This window comes from Anser brachyrhynchus (genome assembly GCF_964034855.1).
Source record: "Anser brachyrhynchus genome assembly, chromosome: 3".
Lineage (NCBI taxonomy): Eukaryota > Metazoa > Chordata > Aves > Anseriformes > Anatidae > Anser > Anser brachyrhynchus.
The window spans coordinates 117,008,535-117,032,540 of record NC_137696.1 but is presented as its reverse complement, the minus strand read 5'-3'; the positions used below and the strand labels follow the sequence as shown (position 1 = coordinate 117,032,540).

At 38.7% G+C, this 24,006-nt stretch overlaps 1 protein-coding gene across 16 annotated transcripts in view; it reads right to left on the bottom strand.

Moving 5' to 3' along the window:
• TDRD15 (tudor domain containing 15) overlaps nucleotides 1-24,006 on the bottom strand; it is a 125,566-nt gene that overhangs the window by 47,605 nt on the left and 53,955 nt on the right. For 11 of the 16 annotated variants that reach the window (XR_013948615.1, XR_013948616.1, XR_013948617.1 and 8 more), the window contains exons 8-10: nucleotides 16,099-19,967; nucleotides 3,388-3,587; nucleotides 1,514-1,727 (exon numbers count right to left, since the gene is read on the bottom strand). The gene's annotated coding sequence lies outside the window, so the exon portion shown is untranslated. The other 5 variants (XR_013948629.1, XR_013948630.1, XR_013948626.1 and 2 more) reach the window with 4 other exon arrangements.

Below are 24,006 nucleotides of genomic sequence, written 5' to 3'. Positions count from 1 at the left end.
AGTCCAACCTCTGTCCTAACACTAACCAGTCCTCCACTAAACCATATCACTAAGGGCTACATCTAAACGTCTTTTAAAGACCTGCAGGGATGGTGACTCAACCACCGCCCTGGGCAGCCCATTCCAATGCCTAACAACCCTTTTGGTAAAGAAGTTCTTCCTAACATCCAACCGAAACCTCCCCTGGTGCAACTTTAGCCCATTCCCCCTCGTCCTGTCACTAGGCACGTGGAAGAATACACCAACCCCCACCTCACTACAGCCTCCTTTAAGGTACTTATAGAGAGCGATAAGGTCTCCCCTGAGCCTCCTCTTCTCCAGGCTAAACAACCCCAGCTCCCTCAGCCGCTCCTCGTAAGACTTGTTCTCCAGACCCCTCACCAGCTTCATTGCCCTTCGCTGGACTCTCTCGAGCACCTCCATGTCCTTCTTGTAGCGAGGGGCCCAAAACTGAACACAGTACTCGAGGTGCGGCCTCACCAGAGCCGAGTACAGGGGGACAATCACTTCCCTAGACCTGCTGGCCACACTGCTGCTTATGCAAGCCAGGATGCTGTTGGCCTTCTTGGCCACCTGAGCACACTGCTGGCTCATATTCAGCTGCCTATCAACCAGTACTCCCAGGTCCTTCTCTGCCAGGCAGCTTTCCAACGACTCATCTCCCAGCCTGTAGCGCTGCTTGGGGTTGTTGCACCCCAGGTGCAGGACCCGGCACTTGGCCTTGTTGAACTTCATACAGTTGACCTCAGCCTATCGGTCCAGCCTATCCAGATCCTCCTGCAGAGCCTTCCTACCCTCAAGCAGATCGACACACGCACCTAACTTGGTGTCATCTGCAAACTTACTGAGGATGCACTCGATCCCCTCATCCAGGTCATCGATAAAGATATTAAAGAGGACCGGCCCCAGCACTGAGCCCTGGGGGACTCCACTAGTAACCAGCCTCCAACTGGATTTGGCTCCATTCACCATGACCCTCTGGGCCCGGCCATCCAGCCAGTTTTTAACCCAACAAAGCGTACACCAGTCCAAGCCACGAGCAGCCAGTTTCTTGAGGAGAATGTTGTGGGAAACGGTGTCAAAAGCCTTACTGAAGTCAAGGTAGATCACATCCACAGCCTTCCCCTCATCCACCAAGCGCGTCACTTGGTCATAGAAGCAGATCAGGTTCGTCAGGCAGGACCTGCCTTTCATAAACCCATGCTGACTGGGCCTGATCGCCTGGTTGCCCTGCAAGTGCCGCGTGACGACACTCAAGATAATCTGCTCCATGAGCTTCCCTGGCATTGAGATCAAGCTAACAGTCCTATAGTTCCCCGGGTCTACCCTCCGACCCTTCTTGTAGATGGGTATCACGTGGGTTAGCCACCAGTCGACTGGGACCTCCCCTGATAGCCAGGACTGCCGATAAATAATGGAAAGGTGCTTTATTTTCACTTAGAATCAAGTGGTCATCAGTTTTAGCATGCAACTTGAAAAACTGAACACAGAAACAACCTTTTTTCTAACATACTTGTCTTATTATGAAAGATGACAGACAGCACAATATGGGAGATTGAGATTTAGAAACGTGAATTCAGTAGGAAAAAGGAATTTTTCATAGTTGATTGCAATCTGATTTGTATCATAGCACTTTTTTTTTTTTTTTTTTTTTAAGCTTCCTGTCTTGTCCTGATCTCTATTTCCTCCTTGTCTTACCATTTATACATTGCTTTCTTGAAGACGTTCTGGAGAACAAAGATACAAGTGCAGCTCATCAGATTGAATACAGTGTAAAAAACAAAGTAACAACAACAAAAATATTTTGCTCTTTTGAACTTTCAAAGTTCCTTTTCTTATGCAAATGAACAAACAAAAAATCCTCTGCCTGGCTTTGTTTCACAAATCTGTGGAACATATTAGTGGCAAAGGGCATCACCTTGCCTTATATTCTCTGAATAGGACTGTTGGACTGAAGTGGGCACAGTGGTTTACCATACTAATCAATTTTCAGGATGTATGAAGGCAGAGAGGGCATTTGTAAATATGCTGGCAGATCATAACCTTTCCACAAAGACACCCATCAGTGTAATACAGCACAGATCCAGAACATGTCAAGGAGATGAGCTGTGGAGCAAATAATGCCATCTGTACTACTCATGATGTTCTTGGACCAAAGTAACAAAAAGATGTAAATGAATCCCACATTTATGTTCACAGAACACAGCCATGATTGATAATAACCTACCAATATCAGTGGGATTTTTTAATACAGTGGAATATAAACAATTTTGAATGAAAAACTTTCACGTGCATAATCAGAAAATTAATAGCATTCTGCAGAATAACTCAGTATCTAACCTTTCATTATGCAACGTATCACCCATGGAAGAAACAATAAATACTTATAGATGTGTTCAGTGAACTCTTCATTTAAAAGTTTGTTGTATTCACCACTTGTAGATGAAGATTTTTTCCAGGAAATATGTCACAAAAGGCATTTTTTTATCTCACCAAAATTATTTGGGGTATCTGGCAAGTATCTCTCAGGTACTAAAAATGCTGACAGAATCCAGTTCTACATTTTCAAAAGCAAAACCACTAAAACTTGAAGAATGTCCATGACACACCTTATTCAGAATAAAGGCATAAAAGATTAATGAGGGTGACTATATACACACTCTTTGCACTGAATATGAGAAGTTAAAACTCTAAGTCTGTGTAGGTCTCCATGCCAGGACCACACAAAACAAGAGATTCAGTTGGAATTTCTATGGTGATGTAATTTGAAGCATTAAAATAAAATAGCCAGTTACTAACTTCAGAAGATGACAACTTATAAAGCAACTCCTGAGTACTGTCAGTGTTTTCATTTCAAAATACATTGTCCATTTTTTGACCTCCATAAAGGCATTAAGATAAAATTAATGTAGACCATGTTACTCATACATAGTCATAGCTACTTCCTACTTAAATTATTAGGAATCTTTCTATTAACCTGAAAGAGAAAAAGGTTAGCCCTGTACTCTAGGCAATTACTATCCTGAACAATTACCAAAATAAATTCTAGTAGTCATTGCTTCAAAATGAAATTAATGAAGTCTTTCTGATAATCTCAGAATTTGGACTCTCTCCAGTTGTTTTTTTCATAGGTTCAGCAATATCATAAAATAAAAACTTCCCCTGCCTTGATTCTAGTGGGGATTAATAAAGTTGTATGTAAATTAATATTTTCCATTGACTTTATGTCACTTTTTTTTTTTTCATTTTTAAGGTTGATCCAGATTCTGATTATTGAGAAGAGCTGAAAAAGAATGAAGTCAAAGAAAGTTATGGGAGGTAAATAAGACAAAAGACTAAATAATTACACTAGCCATTCCAAGACTTTTCTGAAGTGGAAGTGCCCACCTATAAATGCATCCACTATCACCAGACAAACGCTACACTAAGCATATTCATGTCTGTACAATGTTGTTTTTAGTTTGTTACAATCACTGCTTTGATGTTCATAATGTGTTTCTCCATATCATCTTCCTCCTTCTACTTCTCCTTGTTCTCCTCTCCTTGTACTTCTTCCTCTTAGAAATTGTGGAAATAGGTGTGCATGCCTAGGAAAGTAGCAATTAGTAAATAGAGATATTTCTGCAAATACATTTCCTTATATAACTGTCTCCATGATGTGCCTTTTTAATAAGCATCCATACCAACAAAAATTGAAATAAATGGTTATAGATAAGCAAACAAAAGAGATGTTAATACAGCTAAACTTGAAAACAAAGGAACTCAGCAAAATGTTTGCATTAACATTTCCAGTTATAGTATGGACTAAAGCTTTGGTCTAATACTTATATCCCTGTGAGGCACAAAAAGAATTTCCATGCTTTAAAGACTAGACAGATAGCTTCTGAATGAAAAAAAGACTCACAGTAAAATTTACAACTGTCTTAGGAAACCTGTACTCCAACTTGCAGTATGAGGGAGTCACCATCAAGAAAAAGAACTCCTGTATTTAGTTAGTATATAAAAGCATGCAAAAGCAAGAGGTGAGGTTCAAAGAAATTTCAGCTTAGGCTTTTCTTTATAAAAGCATCAAAACATGGGAATCCCTCAAAAACCCCTTTGCCAAATTAGTTGAAAATTTTCTTTATTTAGTTTAATTTTCTTTAAAGCACTGTGTTTACAATCTTAAAAATGAAGGAAAAAAGTTTATTGCTTAATGGAAGCAATCAGCAAATTTTCCATTTAAGAACAGTCAGACAAAACAAACAAACAAACAAACAAAAACAACCAAGGCTAATTCTGTTTTTATAGATTACCCATAAGGAAATTCTTTACAGCATTTGTCAAAAACTAGAAGCATTTGGAGAAAAAAGAAAACAAAAGCAAAAACAAAAAAGCCTCTGCGATGTTGAAGGCTCTCTCATATTCTCTTAAAATAACATCACGAAAACCTCCTGAGGTAAGAGGAATATTGGTTGTGGCAGAACCAAAGATGTCCATTCCCATGCCTGCACCTTTGTGAAAGCTGCTTCATCAGCTGTTGAAGAAACAGGTGCTGGCCTTTGGAAATGTTTTCTCATCCTCATGCCATGTAGAGAGAAAACAGAAGAAAGACAGGCACTCTTTCAAACCAGTAAGCACTTTAACAACATAATGAAACGAGGCATTCGTGGATGTATTTTATCCATGACTATATCCATTCTCTTCCCATTACCAAGGAAAAGCTACCCAGTTACGTCTGCCAGGATGTACAAGCCACCATGACATTGGGATGAACCACCTCTGGACCTGCTTATTTCTCATCCCTAACTGCAGTGACAACTCAGCTGACTAGGCTATATAGATGCTAACTACTAGACAGCTGAAATCAGATGGTTTGAACCCTAGCTTGTGCATATACCTCACCAGCACAGCATTCTTCTCACTGGTATATGCTCCACAGTTTGATATGAGACCAAAATTCAATTCTGTTTTGGTATGCTCAGGGTATATAAGGTATTATTTGCAAGCAAGAATTCCCATTCTGTTTATTTTGCTGGATACTGTGAAACAAGTATACATTATCTCAATGAATAGTGTTTTCAAAGATGCAGAGTCATTAGCATTCAGCAGGGATGGTATGGAATTGCAAACGGAGATCACAGAAATAGAAAAATATGACAGCAGCTTGAAGATCGAGTATGGAAGGAAATTATTCTTTCTTTTTTTTTTGACTTAAAAAGATTGATAATTTGTCCTGACAATCCTGATTACAGTCTTCCCCAACTGGCACTAATTAATTATAGCATCTTTAAAAGGAATCACTCATTCATTTTCAGATTCAGATGTGTAAATGATGATGCCAACAGACACTTTTCTGGTCACCTAGAACAGTTTCCCACAGAAGAAGCCAGACTTTATTCCTGTGTGAATCCTTGATTCAGATCAAAAGATATATCTCAACAGGAAGATATATTTTAGAAAACAAAATCCAATCCTGATTTTAAATTTCCCTCTTATGGAGAAACCCTTGGTAAAATGCATTAAAGACAAACAAGGCTTTTTTTCAAAGATGTGTTCACATTTCCAGTCTTAGTTTGCCTAACTTCAAGTCCTAGAAAAAGGCTCAAGTTTTATTTTGCTGTTCAGATGGAAGAACATGCTACTATGGCTTTGCTAACCAAGCAGACATTGACTGGATGTTATCTACACATTCCCTAATCTTCTCTTTGATAAACTAAATACACAGAACTAATTTAGTCCTTCAGTATAACATGTTTTTCAGTTCATTAATCATTCTCATGGCTCTTCTCTAAATCTTCTCCCATTTTACAACATTCTTCATTGGATATCAAAAATGATCCCAATACAGAGGGGTCACTGCAGAACCCAACAATATAGTAATTTAATCTCTCTATAACTTCTCATATCCTCTTGTGAATTCATGTAGTGGTCTCATTAACCTTTTTGCCACAATGTTATCTTTAGCAGCTCATTTTCATCAGATTAACCCTCATGACCTATAAGTCCTTTTCATGCTTCCTGCTCCCAAGAACACATTTCCAATCCTGTATGTATAACTGACTTTTTTTTTCTTTTTTTTTTCTTTTTTTTTTTCCTGCCACTGTGACTACGTATTTGATGATACTGGAAAATAACTTGTCTGTGCCACAATCCCAAGAATCAAGGTAGTAGCCTATTTTCTTATTTACCTCTTCATGTATCTTTTTCTCAATCACCAGTACAATTCTGTATTTTCCAGAACATAATACATGAATACATTTATAGTGAATAATGGATCCTACTGGGGCTTCTCAAAGAATATGGCTGCTTTCTAATAATTCCCATTTCCAACAATATTTCAAAGCCTGGAAATTACTTTTTTTTTTTTTCTTTTAATCCATTGAATGATTTTGCACCATTCTTCCTACCTCTACAGATATATTCTGTAACAAATCAAATGCCTTGGAAATGTCTACCTATACTAAATAGAAAGATGTCTCAATCAAACTTGTAACCTCATAAAAAGTATCAAGCTAGATTAACAAATCCTATTAACATAAACCAGTGTTCATTGGCATTAATTAAAGTAACCTCCTTTAACTCTATTAATTGAGCTGCATCAACCATTTCACTATTGTTCCTGAGATCAATGTTGGGGAAATAGGCCCATAATTATTACTGTTGTCCTCTGTACCTTTCAAAAATATTGATGCATTCATTTTCTTCCAAACCTCTTTTGTTTTTTCAAACTAAGGTTTCCAAGGCCAGTGGAAAGCAAGCAAAAGCAGTCCAGAGAGGGATCCAGACAGCTCTTTCAAAAAATCTGCAGTGGCAATGGTTAAAAAGAGCTGAATAAAAAGTATGTAACTTATGTTTTGTATAAATCAGCTTCCTTTTGAAAAAAAAAAAAAGTTGGTACAGAATGATATGATATTAATATCATATGATACAAATGAGCCATTCCATTTTTTTCCCAGATACAGTAGAAATATTTATATAACTCATCATAACCAACGGCATGCATTCAGTCAGTATTATGTGTGAAGGAAGAAAAAGGAGCATATTTTGGTCTTAATTTGTGTGGGAATCTAACAATAAGGGCTGTTTTTCATCTCTGCCTAACACAAATGGAAAGATGAGACAAGTTTATGACCCTGCGTCTACCTCACATGTCCACATAGCAGTATATTTCCCATTAATGTAAACAAGTATTACAAAAACACATGTGGGGGTGACTATATCAGTAAGTAGCGAAATTGTTGTCTGACTACTATGCGTAAATTTCAGAACACAGGTGATTCAGCTTGCATGAGTTACCCAGCCTGCAACCCACAACACTCACACTCATTTAACCAAAAGAAATAGAAAACTATCAGCTGGCACAAATCCTTCTCCATTAGGGCTGGAGCTAGTCTATCTATTCTCGCTTACTGCTTCCGAGTCACTATCAGATTCTGTTACTGTGGAAGAATTTTAATGACTGTTTATTTGCTGCTGGGTTGCAGACACCACTAGTAGCATTACTTTCTGCAAGTTTTCTAATTGCTGAAAGTTGTAGGCGCTTGTATGCTGATTAGTAGAACTGAATTGACAGCTAGATATATGTTGCAACTACTCCTAATATATGTTCACGCTAGGTTTATTAAACTCAAATGTGCCTTCACCTTCCTGATTCCCTTAATACAGTGCTTATAAGCATGGGGATGAGCACTGCCACATTGCCTGACATCACTATGTAGCTGTTCCTCTTAGACTGGGGCTACAACCATTCTTGGGAAGACTGTCTCAGCTGCCCAGTCTACAGAAAGGATATAAAACTATTTCTCTCTTGGCTACTGACACCTTTTCAGCTCAAGATGCAGAGACTTCTGGTTTTAAGTTCCAAAATGTTCCTGGGCTAAATCTCAAATGACAACTAAAATGGCAGCTGTCACCCTGTTACCATGACAGCAGAGTCTGAGGCAGTGATTCCCGCACTAACGATGGGGGAGCAAAGCATGATTAAGCGACTTGGAGCCCTTGCTAACACTAAGGCACCCTTTGCAGAATTACGGACCACAGCTGTCTGCCACCAGCACTGCCTCCGAGCGCGGAGGCTGCCCAGCATCTCTCATAATGGGTGGTTTCTACCCTGAGAAAGGACTCAGTTCTAAGCCTTCTGTTGTGCAGAATATATCTCAATAAAGTAAGGGGTGATATCTGAGAACTATGGAATTAAGACATGCACCTTGGCATAAAACATGGCTTTCCTGCTTAACTATGCCTTTTCTAATAAATACAGAGAAACTGAGTTGCTCTGCAAGGAAAATCTCTGACCCCATAGAACTGGGCCAAAAAGCAATTTGGGTTTAAAGGTAGCTTGGGTTTAAAGGTAGCTTCTACTGCTATGGGTAGGCCCTGTAAATTCATTGCAGTTTTGTAAATGGACTTATCCCATTCAGACCACATTGGAAACCACTCATCACTACGCTTTATAAGGCCTGAAACAGGCCTCATAGTAGCAGTACATGGGGAGAAAGCAGACTATTCAATTTTTTTTTTAGCTATGCTCCCATAGCTGCAGCAAAACTATACAGAAAACTGTCCTGCAAGTCTAACTTGCTCTTCAAACCTCCAAAGATAAAGATATTGGACACATTGTCCTAACATAATGCCATATGCAAATTCACAAATATGTCAAATTACAATCTGAAGGAGTAATTTTTTCCTATGTTGATGAGATAAGGATTCCAGTTCAAATACAATCAGAAAAAAATAAATATAATTCAATATAACCTTGAAAGCTGACACCAAGTAGTTACGTGGTAAATTGAAATAAATTATGTGAAAAATGAAAGAAGAAATTCAGCAGAAAAAGTCCATACAGATATCCTATATTTCAGTCATAGAAATCTAGACTTGTTTAAGTCATTTGCCAAGGACTAACTCTCAGCTATTGTCCCCATTTCAGAGATCAGAAAATTGCTGCAGAGCAGTTAAGTTATTTGCACTAAACTAAAGAGGAAAGAAATTTCTAGCAATGTTTTTCGGGTTCCTATTCCTGCACTTCAGCAAAATCTTCCTAAGCTATTTGATCTTCATTATAAGTATAAAAAGTATTACATCATATTTATACACAGTATCTTATTACTAGCATGTAGAGTAAAACCTATATATTTATGGTTATTTTATATCTGTAATATAAATGATATTTATATGATGTCTTCAATGATATACACAATGAACAAAAATGATGATTATGTATGGCTGCTTAATAAAGGTATGTAAGTTATAAATGAAAGCCACACTACAGGAACATCTTGAATATTTTTAAAATCACGTGAACTAAAAGAAGGAAACACTATGCAGTTCCTTTCTGCTTTGCTATTCATCTGTTCAGTCAATCCTATTTCCACTTCTTTTATTTAGGGACAGAATGACATAGATTGAATTCATCAGAAATCACACACACACAAAAACACCACAGAACTGAGCTCACGATCCCAAAAGGAAATCCATGCCTAACATCCCTCCCTTACAGATATTGCAGAAACTAGTTCAGCCAATTCCTACTGTCATGTCAGAGTGGTCTCTTAAACACAGATAGGGAACTACACAGAAGGTAACAGTTAACAATCTTGTAATGATACGATATGTTCAAAATAAACACCAAATATTTAAATTCTCATTCCTCCACAATGAGGCTGGACCAGTTGTATGTCAGATACATCAGTGGGTGAGATGAGATAGGCAGGAATGTGTAAGCAGGTATTGTGCAAACTGAGAATGGGGTGAGATGGAGAGTGAGTGCAATACAAGGAGACTTTTCAACACTATCAAGAACCTCACCCTAGACCCCTTCTCCTCATTACAGTGGCATCGGGGAGCAGATGACAAAGTGATAATGGAATAAGGAGACATATCGCAAACCTCAGGAAGCTGGGGCAGGAATCTGCATTATAGCCAGGATGTTGTGATTGCTGATAGGAAACACCAAGATATGTGCCAGACTTTATCAAGTGAAGGGTGATCATTCAAACTGGCATAAAAGGAAACTGTCCTTTATTTTCATTTTTTCAGGGACCCACCACACATCCCTCTCCCTGATACACACAGAGACACCCACACATACACACACACAGTCATATTATAACGTATCCAGGCTGAACGGAGACTTGCATGGAGCACAGTGGGTACATCAAATTCGAGTCAAGTGCAAGAAAAGAAAGAAAAGGACAATGAAAATTCTACAAATTAAAAGAAGTTCATGGTGAGGAAAAAAAAAAAAAAAGAACTGAAGGAAGTTCAAGCAATATAGCGATATCAAACATTTGAAGGTTACTAATGTGTAACTGAATGCTTTGACCAACATATAGTATGATTAGTTTTCTTGGCATCAACGATAAATCAGATATAAGATAGTGATTCACAGTTCTTTATGAATTGGATGGATGGCAACAGAATGAGTTCTGGGAACAAACAAGTCTGCAAAGTGGGCAAACTGAGGCAATAAGTCAGGAAGGTTTGACTACACTGGTGATATAAAATGGATTTAGCCCTGTAAAACAATCTTGGGCTTCTGCTGTGTCACCACATTGGTTACATGTCATTAGATCAAGCTGTCTTAAACTGACACCATGCCAAAATCCTACTTCAAAAGTCATCTTGTAGAAGTCATTTTAAAACTTGCTAGAGAAAAACCTTGTTCTAGCCTAGAAAGATATTTAGGAAGACAGAAGAAGTGGGCTGTAGCCAGTTTCTGGCTGCTAGTAACTTCCTATCTTGCACAGACAGATTATTTTTCATACACCCATGAATAATTCCTACGTAATTCAGATTTCCAACAAAAAGCTAGCAAAAACAGTGGTGTGTCAAGCACAATGCTGTGCATAAAATGAAACATCTTGAGAATTAGAATGCAAATTGTGATTAACTTTTGTAAAAGATGGGGCTAATGTAATATAGTCTTAAACGTAATGATGTAACTGGAACAAAACCTGGCCATTTCTTCATGGTGATGTCTTCTTTGCCAATAAATGTAATATAGCCTTTCCAAGCACCAAGTCCTCAATGCCTGCTTGCATTGGTATCATCATTACACATGGTTGCCACGTTGGGTTTCATCTAGCACAGGTATTTGGTAAGAGAAGGGAAATGCTGTTTCTGGAAGTGTCTTTCTATATTCTATCTAGTATAGAGGAACATTTGAAGAACATACTTAGACTAGATAATGACTTTTTTTGTTGATCAAAATGAGTGTGATGAATCTTGCATAGGTGTCTGGCCCAAGCTAGAATTTTTCTTCTTTCTGAAGTCAAAAACAAGTTTGAATATGAATAGTGCTTTCTTCCTCTTCCCTTATTCTACCACTATACAAAGAGGGGATTATCAAAACATTCCATTGGTTCCTGAGTACAAGAGGACTCAAGGTGCACAGGCAGCCAAAGAGCAGAATGCCTTTTTTTTTTTCTTTCAGTCTTCACTTGATACAGTGGCTGTGATTAGATGTCTAACACAATTAGCATCAACGACAAAAGGGTAAGAACCTGGAATGGAAAAGGAAAAGTACAGGTTTAATTCCACTTTGAGAACCTGGATATTTTTAAACTGGCTGGTCCTGATGAAATTCACCTGAGAGTACTTAGAGAACTGGCTGAAGTGGTCTCAGAGCCCTTAGCAATTACTTTGAGAACTGAATGAGGGCAGGTAAAGTTTCAGACAACAGAAAAAGGTGGTCATAGTCATTATCTTTAAAAAAGTGAAAACAAGTGTAGATCAGTCAATCTAATTTCAATTACCAAAAAAATACTGGTTCAAATATTCAAACATCTGACTGGTAACAAGGGAATAAAAATCAGCCAACATGGATTTGTCAAGAACAAATCACATCAAAGCAACCCAGTTTCCTCCTAGGACATGGTGACAGGCCTGTGTAGTGTATTGAAAAGAAAAATACCTTGACTTTGGTAAAGCTTTTGACAATGTCTTTTATCACAGAATCACAGAATCACAGAATTGAAGGGGTTGGAAGGGACCTTGAAAGATCATCGGGTCCAACCCCCCTGCCAAAGCAGGTTCCTTACAGGAGGCTGCCCAGGTAGGCATCCGGACAGCCCTTGAATATCTCCAGAGAAGGAGACCCCACAACCTCCCTGGGCAGCCTGTTCCAGTGCTCCGTCACCCTCACTGTGAAGAAGTTCTTCCTCATGTTGGTGCGGAACTTCCTGTGCTCCATTTTGTGGCCATTGACCCTTGTCCTGTCCCCACTAACCACTGAAAAGAGGTTGGCCAAATCCCTCTGTCTCCCACACCTCAGGTATTTATACACATTGATGAGATCCCCTCTCAGTCTTCTTTTCTCCAGGCTGAACAGACCCAGGTCTCTCAGCCTTTCCTCATAAATAAATAAATTCCTCATAATTTCCTCATTATGACATTTTTCTATGCAATCCAGGTTCTTCTGAAACTACCATAAGGTAGGGACACAACTGATTGAGATGCTATGCATAAAAAGGAACTGTTAAGCTGGAAGGATGTATCTGTGAGGTCCACTGGGGACTAATTTGAAGTCTACGTCTATGGACCACTTTCAGTAATAAACTGCATGATGGAGTAGACAATATACTTGCTACTATATTCAAAGTTGGGAGACACTGAAAAAGCATCTGGATGACAAGGCTGGAATTCAAACTGATTATTACAAAATGGATAAATGGTCTGAAGAGACTGGGATGCAGTTTAATAAGGGCAAAAAAAAATCAAACCTCCACTTAGGTGAGAGTAACCACCTCCACAATTATAGGATGAGGAATAACAGCGCTGCTGAAAAAGGGTTCATGGGCTATAGTGAATTATAAATTGAGCATGAGTCAGCAATGCTAGGGTATTTCAAAGACAAAAAAAAAACAACAAACAAAAAAAAAAACCAACTTTATCCTGGAGGGTATAAACAAGAGAATCGCACAGAAGACATCAGAGATAAACTTTCTATTTCACTCATCTCAAGTGCTTTGTCTAGATTTCAAATATCATCAAGAAAAATGCTGACCAACTAAAGAGACAAGAATAATCAGAAGGTTTTAAACCATGACCTTTGAGGACAAATCAAAATAAGTTGGCTTGTTTAGTTAGATAAGTGGCATTTGAAGAACATTTTGATGGTCTTCAAATATGTGAAAAGGTTACTGCATACAGGACAGAAGCAAATTCTGCTCCTTATCAAATAGAAAAGGAACAAATCACCCTTGCCTAAAATGTAGCAGTGGAGAAAGAATGGTAAATATTGTTAAACACTTGAATAAATTGTTTAGGGAAAAGATGGACTTTTCTAAAGTGGAGATTTTTAAGACTCAGTAAGCTGAACATCTATCACAGATGGTTTAGGCAGAGTTGACCATGCCTTGGGGCAAGAGAATGTACTGGATAACCTTTCAAGATCTTTTCCAGAGATGTGATTTTTCTGTGATTTTTTATGTTTGACTCCTGTGATAACACAAACACATGGGACATGAGAAGGGATTTTTTCCAGTAATTTATATGGAAGATCAGGTTTACTTATATGAATGTACTACGTCTGAAAAATAGTTCTCGATGCGACTGCCTCTACCACTTTGTCACACTCTGTATTTTAAAACGTCTCCAAAACAGACTCTGTTGAAGTCAAGAAAGAGGGCACTGGAGTTCCTAGATGAAGTGACAAAACTTGCCATAGGCACATGTAAAAGAGAGAACAGCACCATGGAAGACCCAGAAGAGCGCTCTAAATTGCCTTAATGGGTTGAGGAAGAAATGTATCTCAAATCAGATTTGTTGCATGTATGTATGTGCCAGTAGCTGTCAGTATCTCAAAAAGAGAGGGAGGAGGAAGTAACAGCTCCAGTTGCTCTTGACATGATTTCATTTAACTCGCTAGGTCTCTGACCTTTCAGCATTGGTGGAAATTGAAGTGAAAATGTAACACTAAGGGGGGAAAAATCATGCAAATAATAACCTTTAAAACCACTGAGTCCGTTTTTTTTTTTTGGGGGGAGAGAAATCTGATGATCCAATTATGCAAGTCATTAGGAAAACAATGCTGAAATTTTGTGGCTAATGGGACTTTAAGTTATATTGACAATGAAAACCAATTATACTTTCAAAACTTTTTTTCTCTATCTGCAATTGCATTATTTTAATGAAATGGCATGTTAAACCTCAAGTAGCCAAATGAATGTTAATTATGGAAACAGTTGAGTTAACAAGAGAACCCCTCTCTTTCCATGACCCCATAATTTCACAAGTCTGAACAGAAGCATAAAGTCATTCATTTTGCTTCTAAATTGTTTGATGTTGCAAATATAGCAGTCTTCAAACTCTTCAGAAATCCTGCTGTATAATAAAATTTATATTAATTTTCTTAAGAAGTACTGAGGAACTAGAGCTGAGCCACAGGATGAAACCAATTCCAAGACTTGGGAATATTTAGATAACGACCCAATTCTTCCAGGTCAGAAACAATTCTAGTTTAACACATTAAAACTTTTCTGCTTTAATTGATTTTCCACTATCTATTTATCTTTCTAATTGGATACTAAGGTGCCAGGTAAAAAATCTGTGAAATTCAACCAGTTCATGTAAGCAATTTCAGTAAATGAGAGGGCTGATGGGAAATTTTACAAGGTTACTGAATAATTAATAGAAGTCACAAAATAAAAACAAGTTTTTGACAGTTGCTAGTGTCATCAAGCTGACTGCAGAATAAACCTGTGATTCCCTAAAAGATTTTCCTTGCTGCAATAACCCATTTGAGGCTTTGTGGAGCTGAATGTACAGAGAATTAAAAAATCATAGTATAGTAGAAGTGTGTGGGTTGGAGGAAACCTCAAGAGATGATCTGGTCTCTGGATTATCCAGGTCTCTGTCAACCCAGCTCTTGAATATTTCCATCAAGAGGGATTTCACTACTTCTCTGGGCAACCCACCCCAGTATTAAATTGTTCCCATGATGAAGAATTTACCTCTTTATAGGATTTTTTTCTAAAGCAACTTCTGCCTCTTCCTTCTTGTGCTTTTACCATACATCCTTGTGAAGTGAGTGCCTTCATCTTCTCCATATTACATTTCAGGTATTGGCAGACTGTGAGTAAATCCCCCTGGAGCTTTCTTTTCTCTTGGCCAAACAAACCCTATTCCTTCAGCCCTTCTTCATATGTCAAACTCATCAGCCCTCTAATCCTCTTGCTGATCTTTTTTTCTTTTCTTTTTTTCTTTTTTCTTTTTTTTGGTGTCTCTTTTGAACTGGGGAGACCCGTGATGGCTAAGGCGTGGCCTAGCAAGTGCCAAGAGGAACAACCACCTCCCTTGATCTTCAGGCTATACTCTGGTTATACAGCTCAAAACAGAGCTAACCTTCATTGCTGCAAGTGAATGTGTTATAAAAGCGTAACAACCTTGCTTTGATCAAGAGCTGCGTGCCTGAATACAATGAGCTGCAGCTAGCAGAAGTTCTGCGTAAACAAGAGCTGAGTGTGATGAGGCTTGATAGGGGCACAGATCAGCAAATGGCAGCACAATACCTGAAACCACTGGAAAGGTATACCATGATATCATCCTGGACTGGTTTTATTGGCAGCCTGTGCCAACATCTGGATATAGACCCTGGCCCAGAACCTGGAGAAACATCAGCTGCCTTCAGCCTGTCCTGCTGCTTCTGCCCCAGGCGCTGGACTTCCACGTACCTACAGAAAGCCTGTCAGGAGGGAGATGGGTTTAAGTGGTCTGACTGCTCTTTTCTTAACCTAACAATCTGCAAGAATCTAAAAACCTTGCCAATTTGCCTTCAGCAGTTGTATCACATATGAGTAAAAGAAGAGGTGTAGGCTTCCCTTCAGTGCAATTGAAATTCATTTTTTCTTGCCAAACAAAAACTTTCCTCTTAAAATGTGCATAGGACTGCAACGGTATCAGATAGCTTATAGTCTACTGTTTGGCATGTGATTTTGGCTGTGAAATCAGTCATTTGGCTTCACAAATATTTTTAGGGCTAAATTTATTTGGAGGGAAAATAGGAGTGAACATAAGATACAGAACATAAGAGTATCACAGGGTATCCATGCATTAGAAAAAATCATTTCCATCTTGGTCACAAAGCTGTTCTATGAACGTGGACAAATTATTCACATTTTTGTGTGGCTGTTCTCCTCATCGCTCTTGAGCTGTTTATTCATACTGAAGTGCTTTGGAGCTGGCACTATCTTTGAACAAAAATAAGAGATAGTACAGGTGCAATGATCGTCACTTGGTTCTGAAGTACAAATGACAAAGCATAACTGGACCCAGACTCCCCACAGAGGTCAGAAAATCTTCTTCCTTATTTTTTAAGAAAAATAGACAGAGAAACAAGTATTCTATCAACACATTAATACTGAAAAATATATAGGCTCATAGATAATTCATCTGGAAAGTGACCTCCAGAGGTCACCTGGTGCAACCCTCCTTCCCTTCCCCCCTCCCTCCTTATGGCACCATTTGTGGCTAACTGCTCTCCTGAATTAAAATACAGGTTTCTTACTGCACTAATTAATTTTTGCTCTTGTTCTGAAAGTTGTATCACTTCAGAGACTTAGAAAATCTAAAAAGCGAATGAAAACTTATTAGATCCCTGTGCCCAAGCCTTCTTGCAATGTGCTTCTTCCAGTAGCTGTAAGAGGCTTGCTTTTGGTTCGCCTTCCACATCAGAAAAGGCACTTCTGAAAGTGGCTGGAGTGAATCCCATTTGCAGAGCCAGATTTTGAGACACTTGGTAGGTCACATGCATTTTAGATGTTCCTACTAATTAATCTAACTCCAAAATTTATCATAAACATCCTGCTTGGCATACTGGATATTGCTGTCCCCTTGTGCAGATGACACCTCATTTCTGATGTTAGAAAGCGTCAGCCAAGACAACGCATAAAAAGTGAGGCTTGCTGAAAGTGGAAGGATTTACTGAAATGATAAGGATTTGCCACCTGCAACAACCCAAGGGAAGACCAAGAAGCAAAACAAACTGAACTACACATGACAGATATTAGTCATGTCTTGTAATGCCCAGCTGGAGGAAGGTGGTCAGATGTTAAGGTGATCAGGACAGGATCTGAAGCAGTATTGAGGGGAATGGGAACAAAGCCTGAACACACTCAGAGAACCCACTAAACAACTCACTTGAAATAATAAGAATAAAAGCCAGAGGCTGACCGAACAGCCCAGATTAAAAGGGCCACCTCTCTGGTGTCCATGCTTAGGAAGGCTTCGTTTTACTGATGTATTAAATCTAGATTTTCTAATCAGATTTTTCTGAAGGTGGGGTTTCCTGGTGTACCAGGAAAGGAGATGTGTGTCTCCAACAATGTCTGCAATTCATCACAAAGAAATGTCTTGCTATTGATACGTTTTTTACATATATATTTCTCACTGGATGCAGCACATCAGGGATCCTCGCTTCTGCTATACTCTACTAAGCTGACATTTCTTATTCGCAACCAAATAAAAACTATATTAAGTCAGTTTGTTTTCCTCATTGAAATACACCCCTGAAACATCCTTATCCTTTGTTTTACATATACAAAGACTTATTTCTTCATTCCAGCTTAGAATATTGACCTAGCTTTCATAGCAAGACCTATTTAAAATTCATCCATTTTGATGGGGGAAAAAAAAAAGTGACAGCTGCTTTTAATATTCTTTTTAAGAACACCTATAACAACAGCCAGAGAATCAGGGTAATTTTGTTAGCCAAGAGCAGAAGATAGGGTTGCTTGTTTCAGTCTCATCAGTTTCATCTTTGATTTTAATAAGATATTTTGAAATGGTTGATTTCCCCTGGAGAGCTTGCAGTAATTCAACCTGGTCTAATGAAGTCCTAGCTGTCCTCAATTTCTATTGAAAACAAAAGAATGCAGACATCTCCTAAAAACCTCCAGTGCCCAGGACTCTAAACTGATATTTTTGTGTCATGTATTTACTGAGATCCAAACCCTAGACTCCTTGCACGAGAAGATAGTGCAGGAGAATAACATGAGCAAAGTATGCAAGATCTGAGATGAAAACAATACTGCCTTTCTTCAACAGCAAAGTCAACTTAAATGTCCGTTGTATGCTCAAAAGCCGTATTAATTAACTACTGTCTTAAAATAATTTGATTTTTTTTTTCAGGACTCTTAAAAACCTCACCAATAAAATTTAAGAGAACCAACCAAACAGAAAAAAAGCCCAGAATTTCTAAATTTGCCAGCAGTTTTACATCAAGCAGTGTGACAGGATATATAAGTTCACTGCTACTGACATCAGCTCAGGTGCTACCAATTTGTGATAATTTAACTGTACAGTAAATTTAAGCCCCACTGCCCAGCCAGTGGCAGAAGGAGCCCTTAAAAGAACTGCGTGTGACTGGGTGGGAGAGAAAGGAAAACATCTCCTGGCAATAAACACTGATCATGTTGAATCCTCAAGGGCAGAAACACTACCATGGGGCCAAATTTTCTACCAGCTGGTTTCCGTGGTTTGTGCCTGCCCTTACCCTGCTGTACACATGACAGAAAGAAGAAGCTTTGCCCCAAAAGAGCAAAATTTAACAAATAAGGTAAACGTATTTATTCTTTCATTGATAACAGTATCCTGCCTACAGACTCAAGAGGGCTGTAGCTGCTTTTTTTCAGCACATCTGTCGACCAGCAATAGCTGTGCTTCCACATTTAGCAACACTGCTAATAATGGTGTTTTAGTCAAATAATGTTTTTTATTAAGAAGTAACAGTTCCCTGAACTGGCACTGCAGAGGGCACAGTGCAGAGGCAGTCATGAGCCAGAAAAGAAAGGGCTACCCTGGCATTGACAACGGAGAGCTATGGGGTGCCAGGTAAGAGATGGCAAGGGTGCCAGAACAGCCCCAGTCTGCATCCCACTTTCCAGCTAGCTACTCCTCTTGAGGTGTTTCTGTGCTACACAGCAGTAACACAAATGCCATCTGGAGCACAATAAAGGGATGCATAGGCAATGTTGTGAAATAAGTAATGACTGATTGCACTATTATTTTTTCTTCTGCACTTTGTTTTAACTCCTTTTGTGAAGATCAAGATCTGAGCTGTGTTTTCATAAAATGTTTTTAAACTCAGACCATGTATGTAAAAACTCATAGGCAGCTATCAGTTAAGTCCAGTAAACTTTCAAAGGAAGTGGCTTATAGTCTGAAACTAATTTCTATTCCCAAACCAAAACAGTACATACAGCATTCAGAATAATACTATTAGGAGATGAATTTAAAGATGCTCTTCAAGCAATACTCCAGCTTTATTGCTGGCTACCTGCATAGCTACCTTCAAATGAAGGACTTCAATGCAATCACTGCAGTTTAGTGCACCTCTTCCCTCACCTCTGCCTTTTCTCATCTGAGCAGCACCTCAGTTCAGTGCTGAAAGCTTGGCAGTTAATTTACAGAAAGCTTTCTGTGACCTGCACGGGCACTGCAGCCTCCACGTAAGACAACAGGCAGCATGCCCGTCTGTCTGTCCTGCAGGAAGGAATCTGCCACTTAAGGCTACAGGACCATCTCCCTCTAACCCCTATATTCGATCCTCTCTACAAAGCCTGGTCAATAACCAATCTTTCATGGTATTGACAGCACAGAAAGCTACAGCAGGCACAGTCACATATCTCAGCCTCGGGGTCGGTGGGTGTTCCGGTAAGATGGGTGGTGCCGACTATCTCCTCCTCAAGAGATCCTTCTTCCTCTAATCTAATGGAGGCAGAGCTTGGTCTTGTTAGGGGAACTATTTCCTGTCCCTGGAGAAGTGCACTGGGCTGTGCAGATTTACCACAAGGTGACATGAAGATCCCATTTCCTCTTCCATGACTGGGGCAGAGGCTGCTGGTGGGGACTCAGCTCACCTGCAGTCACTTCTCCCAGGGCTGGAGCAGAGAGACTGTGTCGGTAGCTTGAACTCCCCAGAGACGTAGAAAGCAGAACGTAGAGGATGCACAGAGGATTTGCACAGCAGAAAGTAGGTCCTGCTTCTGTAGGATGGGAGATATCAGTGTATAGCATCAGAACATGAGTAGTGTTTGACATTAGCCCTGGCAGAGTTCAGAGTGGCTTTTATATAGTACTATGTCTTGTGTTGCTTATGCTTAACAGTGATGATGTTGTGATTATCCGGGTGTACAACTGTGCAAAACCACAGCAGGACTCTGTGGGCTACAGTGGGTCACAGTGAAACCAAGTAGGGCTTTATGACCAGCAGACATCACCTCCATTTCCCTATACTTTCAGATCTTTAGACTTAAAAGTGCTCATCTCCTGTGCTAGAAACCCAGACTATCCCAGGCAATAACCACTATTTCTTCCTCTCTGCTGTTTTTTCCTGCTCCAGGCTAAAAACAAAAAAACAAACAAAAAAAAAATCACAGAAAAAAACGTGAGTGAGTTTCAGGCACATATTCAATTTGTGGCAAATAGATTATATTGCATGTATAAAATGCAACTTTACTACACTTCTCTACATGGGAATACACACAAAGGAAAAGAGGAACTTATAATAACCTTATATGTAAAAGAAGAAGAGTTTTCATTCTGTTTGTCTATACAGAAACAAAGAACTAAATGTCTGCATGTAGGAAAGGCTTGTTTCTTTCCCAACCAGGAGGGAAGCCTGCCTGCAAGTCCACAGGGTTAAAGCAGAGCCCTCGTGCCAGGCAGAGAGGATGCAAATTTTATATACTGCAGCGCCATCTAGCCCAAAGAAATAAAATACCACGTTGGCCAACAGTTGCTGAAGGACACTTTCTAGTGCTAAATGTTAAGCTCATAAATAATTTCTGGCCCTGGATGAAACTTAGCTTGTGGCTTATTGTATGACATTTTAATCATTTTTATTCTACAGCATAAATGTAGCTGAGCAATATATAAGCTCCTCCGGGAGTTATCTGCTACAGAAAATAACTGACATATGCTATTTTCATTATTTCTCATCCAAACTGAACCTTGAGATAAATCGAAATAATGAAATAAATGAAAACCCAGGGCATGTGCATTTTTGTGGATGTTTTGGCGGAAAACTGAGAACTTTAATAACACAAGAAAGGAAAATAGAAATAATTCTAATAATGAAAGAAAATCTTGCCAGTTTAGCGAGCATGGAATTTTATTAGAAGGGCAAAAAATCTATAGTGTATTACATTATTTCTTTTTATTTCTAGAAATGTCAAATGAATTCCTTAGCTATTCCATACAAAGTTCAATTCACTCCCACCAGTTTGAACTTATATAAATTAAATATCTGGTTTTAGATACAAGAGGGTTTAAATCCATCAGGGGAAAAAAAAAAAAAAAGAGAGAGAGAAAGACTTTCAAAAGTCTATCTTGTTTCTTCATGCTGATGTTCAGTGTAGTCAACTCAAAATGTGATCACAGATCCCCTAACATATAAGTTTTCAAAGACAGCATTGCTGATATTGTTCCACTGTTTTTCCTTCAGAGTACACATTCTGCAATTTTTAAAGGATTTCTAGTTATATTCATAGCAAGGAGGAATTAATTTTAATAGGAAGTAAGGGCATGTCTACCTCTGAAATTTATAACAGAATAAGTCATTCTCTCTACTCATTATGTAGGGAAACTACATAAGTACTTTAGATTCCCCTGTATACACCTCAGTTTTACTAGGACAGATCTGTTTCCTTATAGAATATACATGAGTCCCAAGATTAGATGAGGTATTTAATTTTTTCATTTCTATGAGAACAAAATTTTCATAATTACAATTTTTTAGCTTCAGGCATGTCTTCCCACATGAAGGATAACCTAAATCTGAACACTAGGTGCCTATCTCTCCATAGCAGTGTTACTCAGATGGCCCTGAGAAAGCCAGCTCAGGAGTCAGAAACCATATAGATCCGGTAAGAGCATTCTCTGAGAGTCTAATACAACACATTTTTCAGCTAATTACACAGAAAAATCAGAGCTTCTATATCACCACAAAACACTGCACTGTAACATAAAGACATACTCAAACTCTTAAAGTTACTGGATAAAACCTTCTCCTCCATGAAAAAATACCTGTGTTTGCTGCTGAATGAGAAGCTGGCTGTAACCACACCCACATTGATTTTAAATTGTGTATTTATATATATATTAATATAATAAAATACAATATAATATAATAATATATATATAATACTACTAAGAATATACTGGCACACAAGTGGCCCCATAAATTTTAAAAAGATCAGTCAGAAGGGGAAGAAAGGTTGTGAAGACTTGCAGCCACAAAGAAAACCAAATATGCATCAGCTGAAGAGTTGAGATTTCCTTAATGGCCAAAATCCTGATAAGTACATATGGATAAGGAAGTACATCCATAGAAGCCCCCACCGACTGGAGGCTGTGCTCACCCACAAGAGCTAGTGCTCACCCACAAATGAAGCTTTGCTGAGCATGAATTCTGAGCCAGGAACCACTATGGAGCAACAGTGATGTGATGTTTCACAACTATCCAAATATGTTTGTAAGCTTTTCTTTTTCGGCCAGTGCATGTACTCTCCTATTTAAGGGTCTTCATCACATATATCCAGCAATCAACAGGATACTTCTCCCGTTTTGTGATACCGTCCTCACTAAATAATTTCAGCTAATTAAAAGATGACTACGTTTACCAACAAGCAACCAATCTTTTTTGTTGGTCAGCTCCTCTCTCTTTTGAAGCAGAAGCTGCTAAGATTCATGTCTGTGTGCACACATATATGTGCATGTGTATATTTGTATTGACTTGCGAAGAAAATCCATAGTCAAAACAAGTCATATAAATCTTCTCATATAATGTGCTGTATTACTGTTCCTTTGCTTCCCTCCAGCAAAAGTTATGATTTTCTTGTAAATCGTAGTATGTGCACCAGTTAAAAGGTGCAAGTTAATCTTTTTTATTTTTCGTTATTGGTACTTAAAATAATACTTAAAAAAAAAATAAATTGAAAAGGGTCGTATGCTTCCATCAAAGGGTATGAAGTTTACATACTGTGGATTACCAAGTCTTTATATTAACACTTATCAGTTAATAGTTCTGCATTTTTACATAATACCGCTGTATCATTAAATGTGTATATAACATTATGTTGGAAAGGAAAGGAAGGAGGAGTTCTATTTTGCATATATTCAATGTCTAATTAGGTTTCATGTTTGGGCTTTTGACCCTGCTTTCAGCTGGGAGCCTGAATTAGTGATTGAATTTCTGTTCGGCTGGTGACCCTACTTGCAGTGTCACAGCCTGAGCCAGGAGAATCCGTTCTTTGGGATCCCTTGGCTCATGGTACCGTGTTCTCCTTGTACTGACTATGACTCCCTGGGAGACTCAATTAGGGTAGGATCAAGTTAATCTTTCTTGCACCAAACTCACTCTTAAATTTCAGAGGCCTAATGAGGCAGGCCTTCAAAAACAAGTTTCAAATCAATGAGAAGAAGTAGATGATCTTAAAGGCTTTCCAGGCATAGAAGTCATCTATGTAATTTGGTACATAAAACAAAACTGGCAGATTCTCCCTCTGGAGTCCTTCAGAAGCATCTGCTTTGTCTGCTGACCACACAGGGAATTTTGATGTTCACCTTGGGAAGCCTTACTGGTGAGGCACACAACATGAATTAGCAAGTCAGATGCCTGTGGGTGGTGGGCTTGAGCCTAGGTTTGTGCCATCCTATTTTAATTCATATCTCTTATACGCTACTGGCGTACACATTTCACAAATTTTGACATATTTACTCATTGAAAAAACAGGAATAAATAGGTGGAAAAGAGAGAAGAGATAAGATGAGGCCTGAATTTAAATGACTGTCATGTATAAAAAATCAAACTTACATTCCCGATGGCATCACCTCTGAATTTTGCCCTTAGAATTTACATTTTATCATCCTCATCAAGATCCCCAAAATGCTTCCCTTCCCTTTCCTTCCAAAACAACTCTAAGCCTTGCAGCATAAAATATAGTATAGCCACCCAGGCACCAAGCATAATAAAATCTAGTAACAATAACTCAAATATGTGTCTCCTTGTCTGAGTCACTTTAG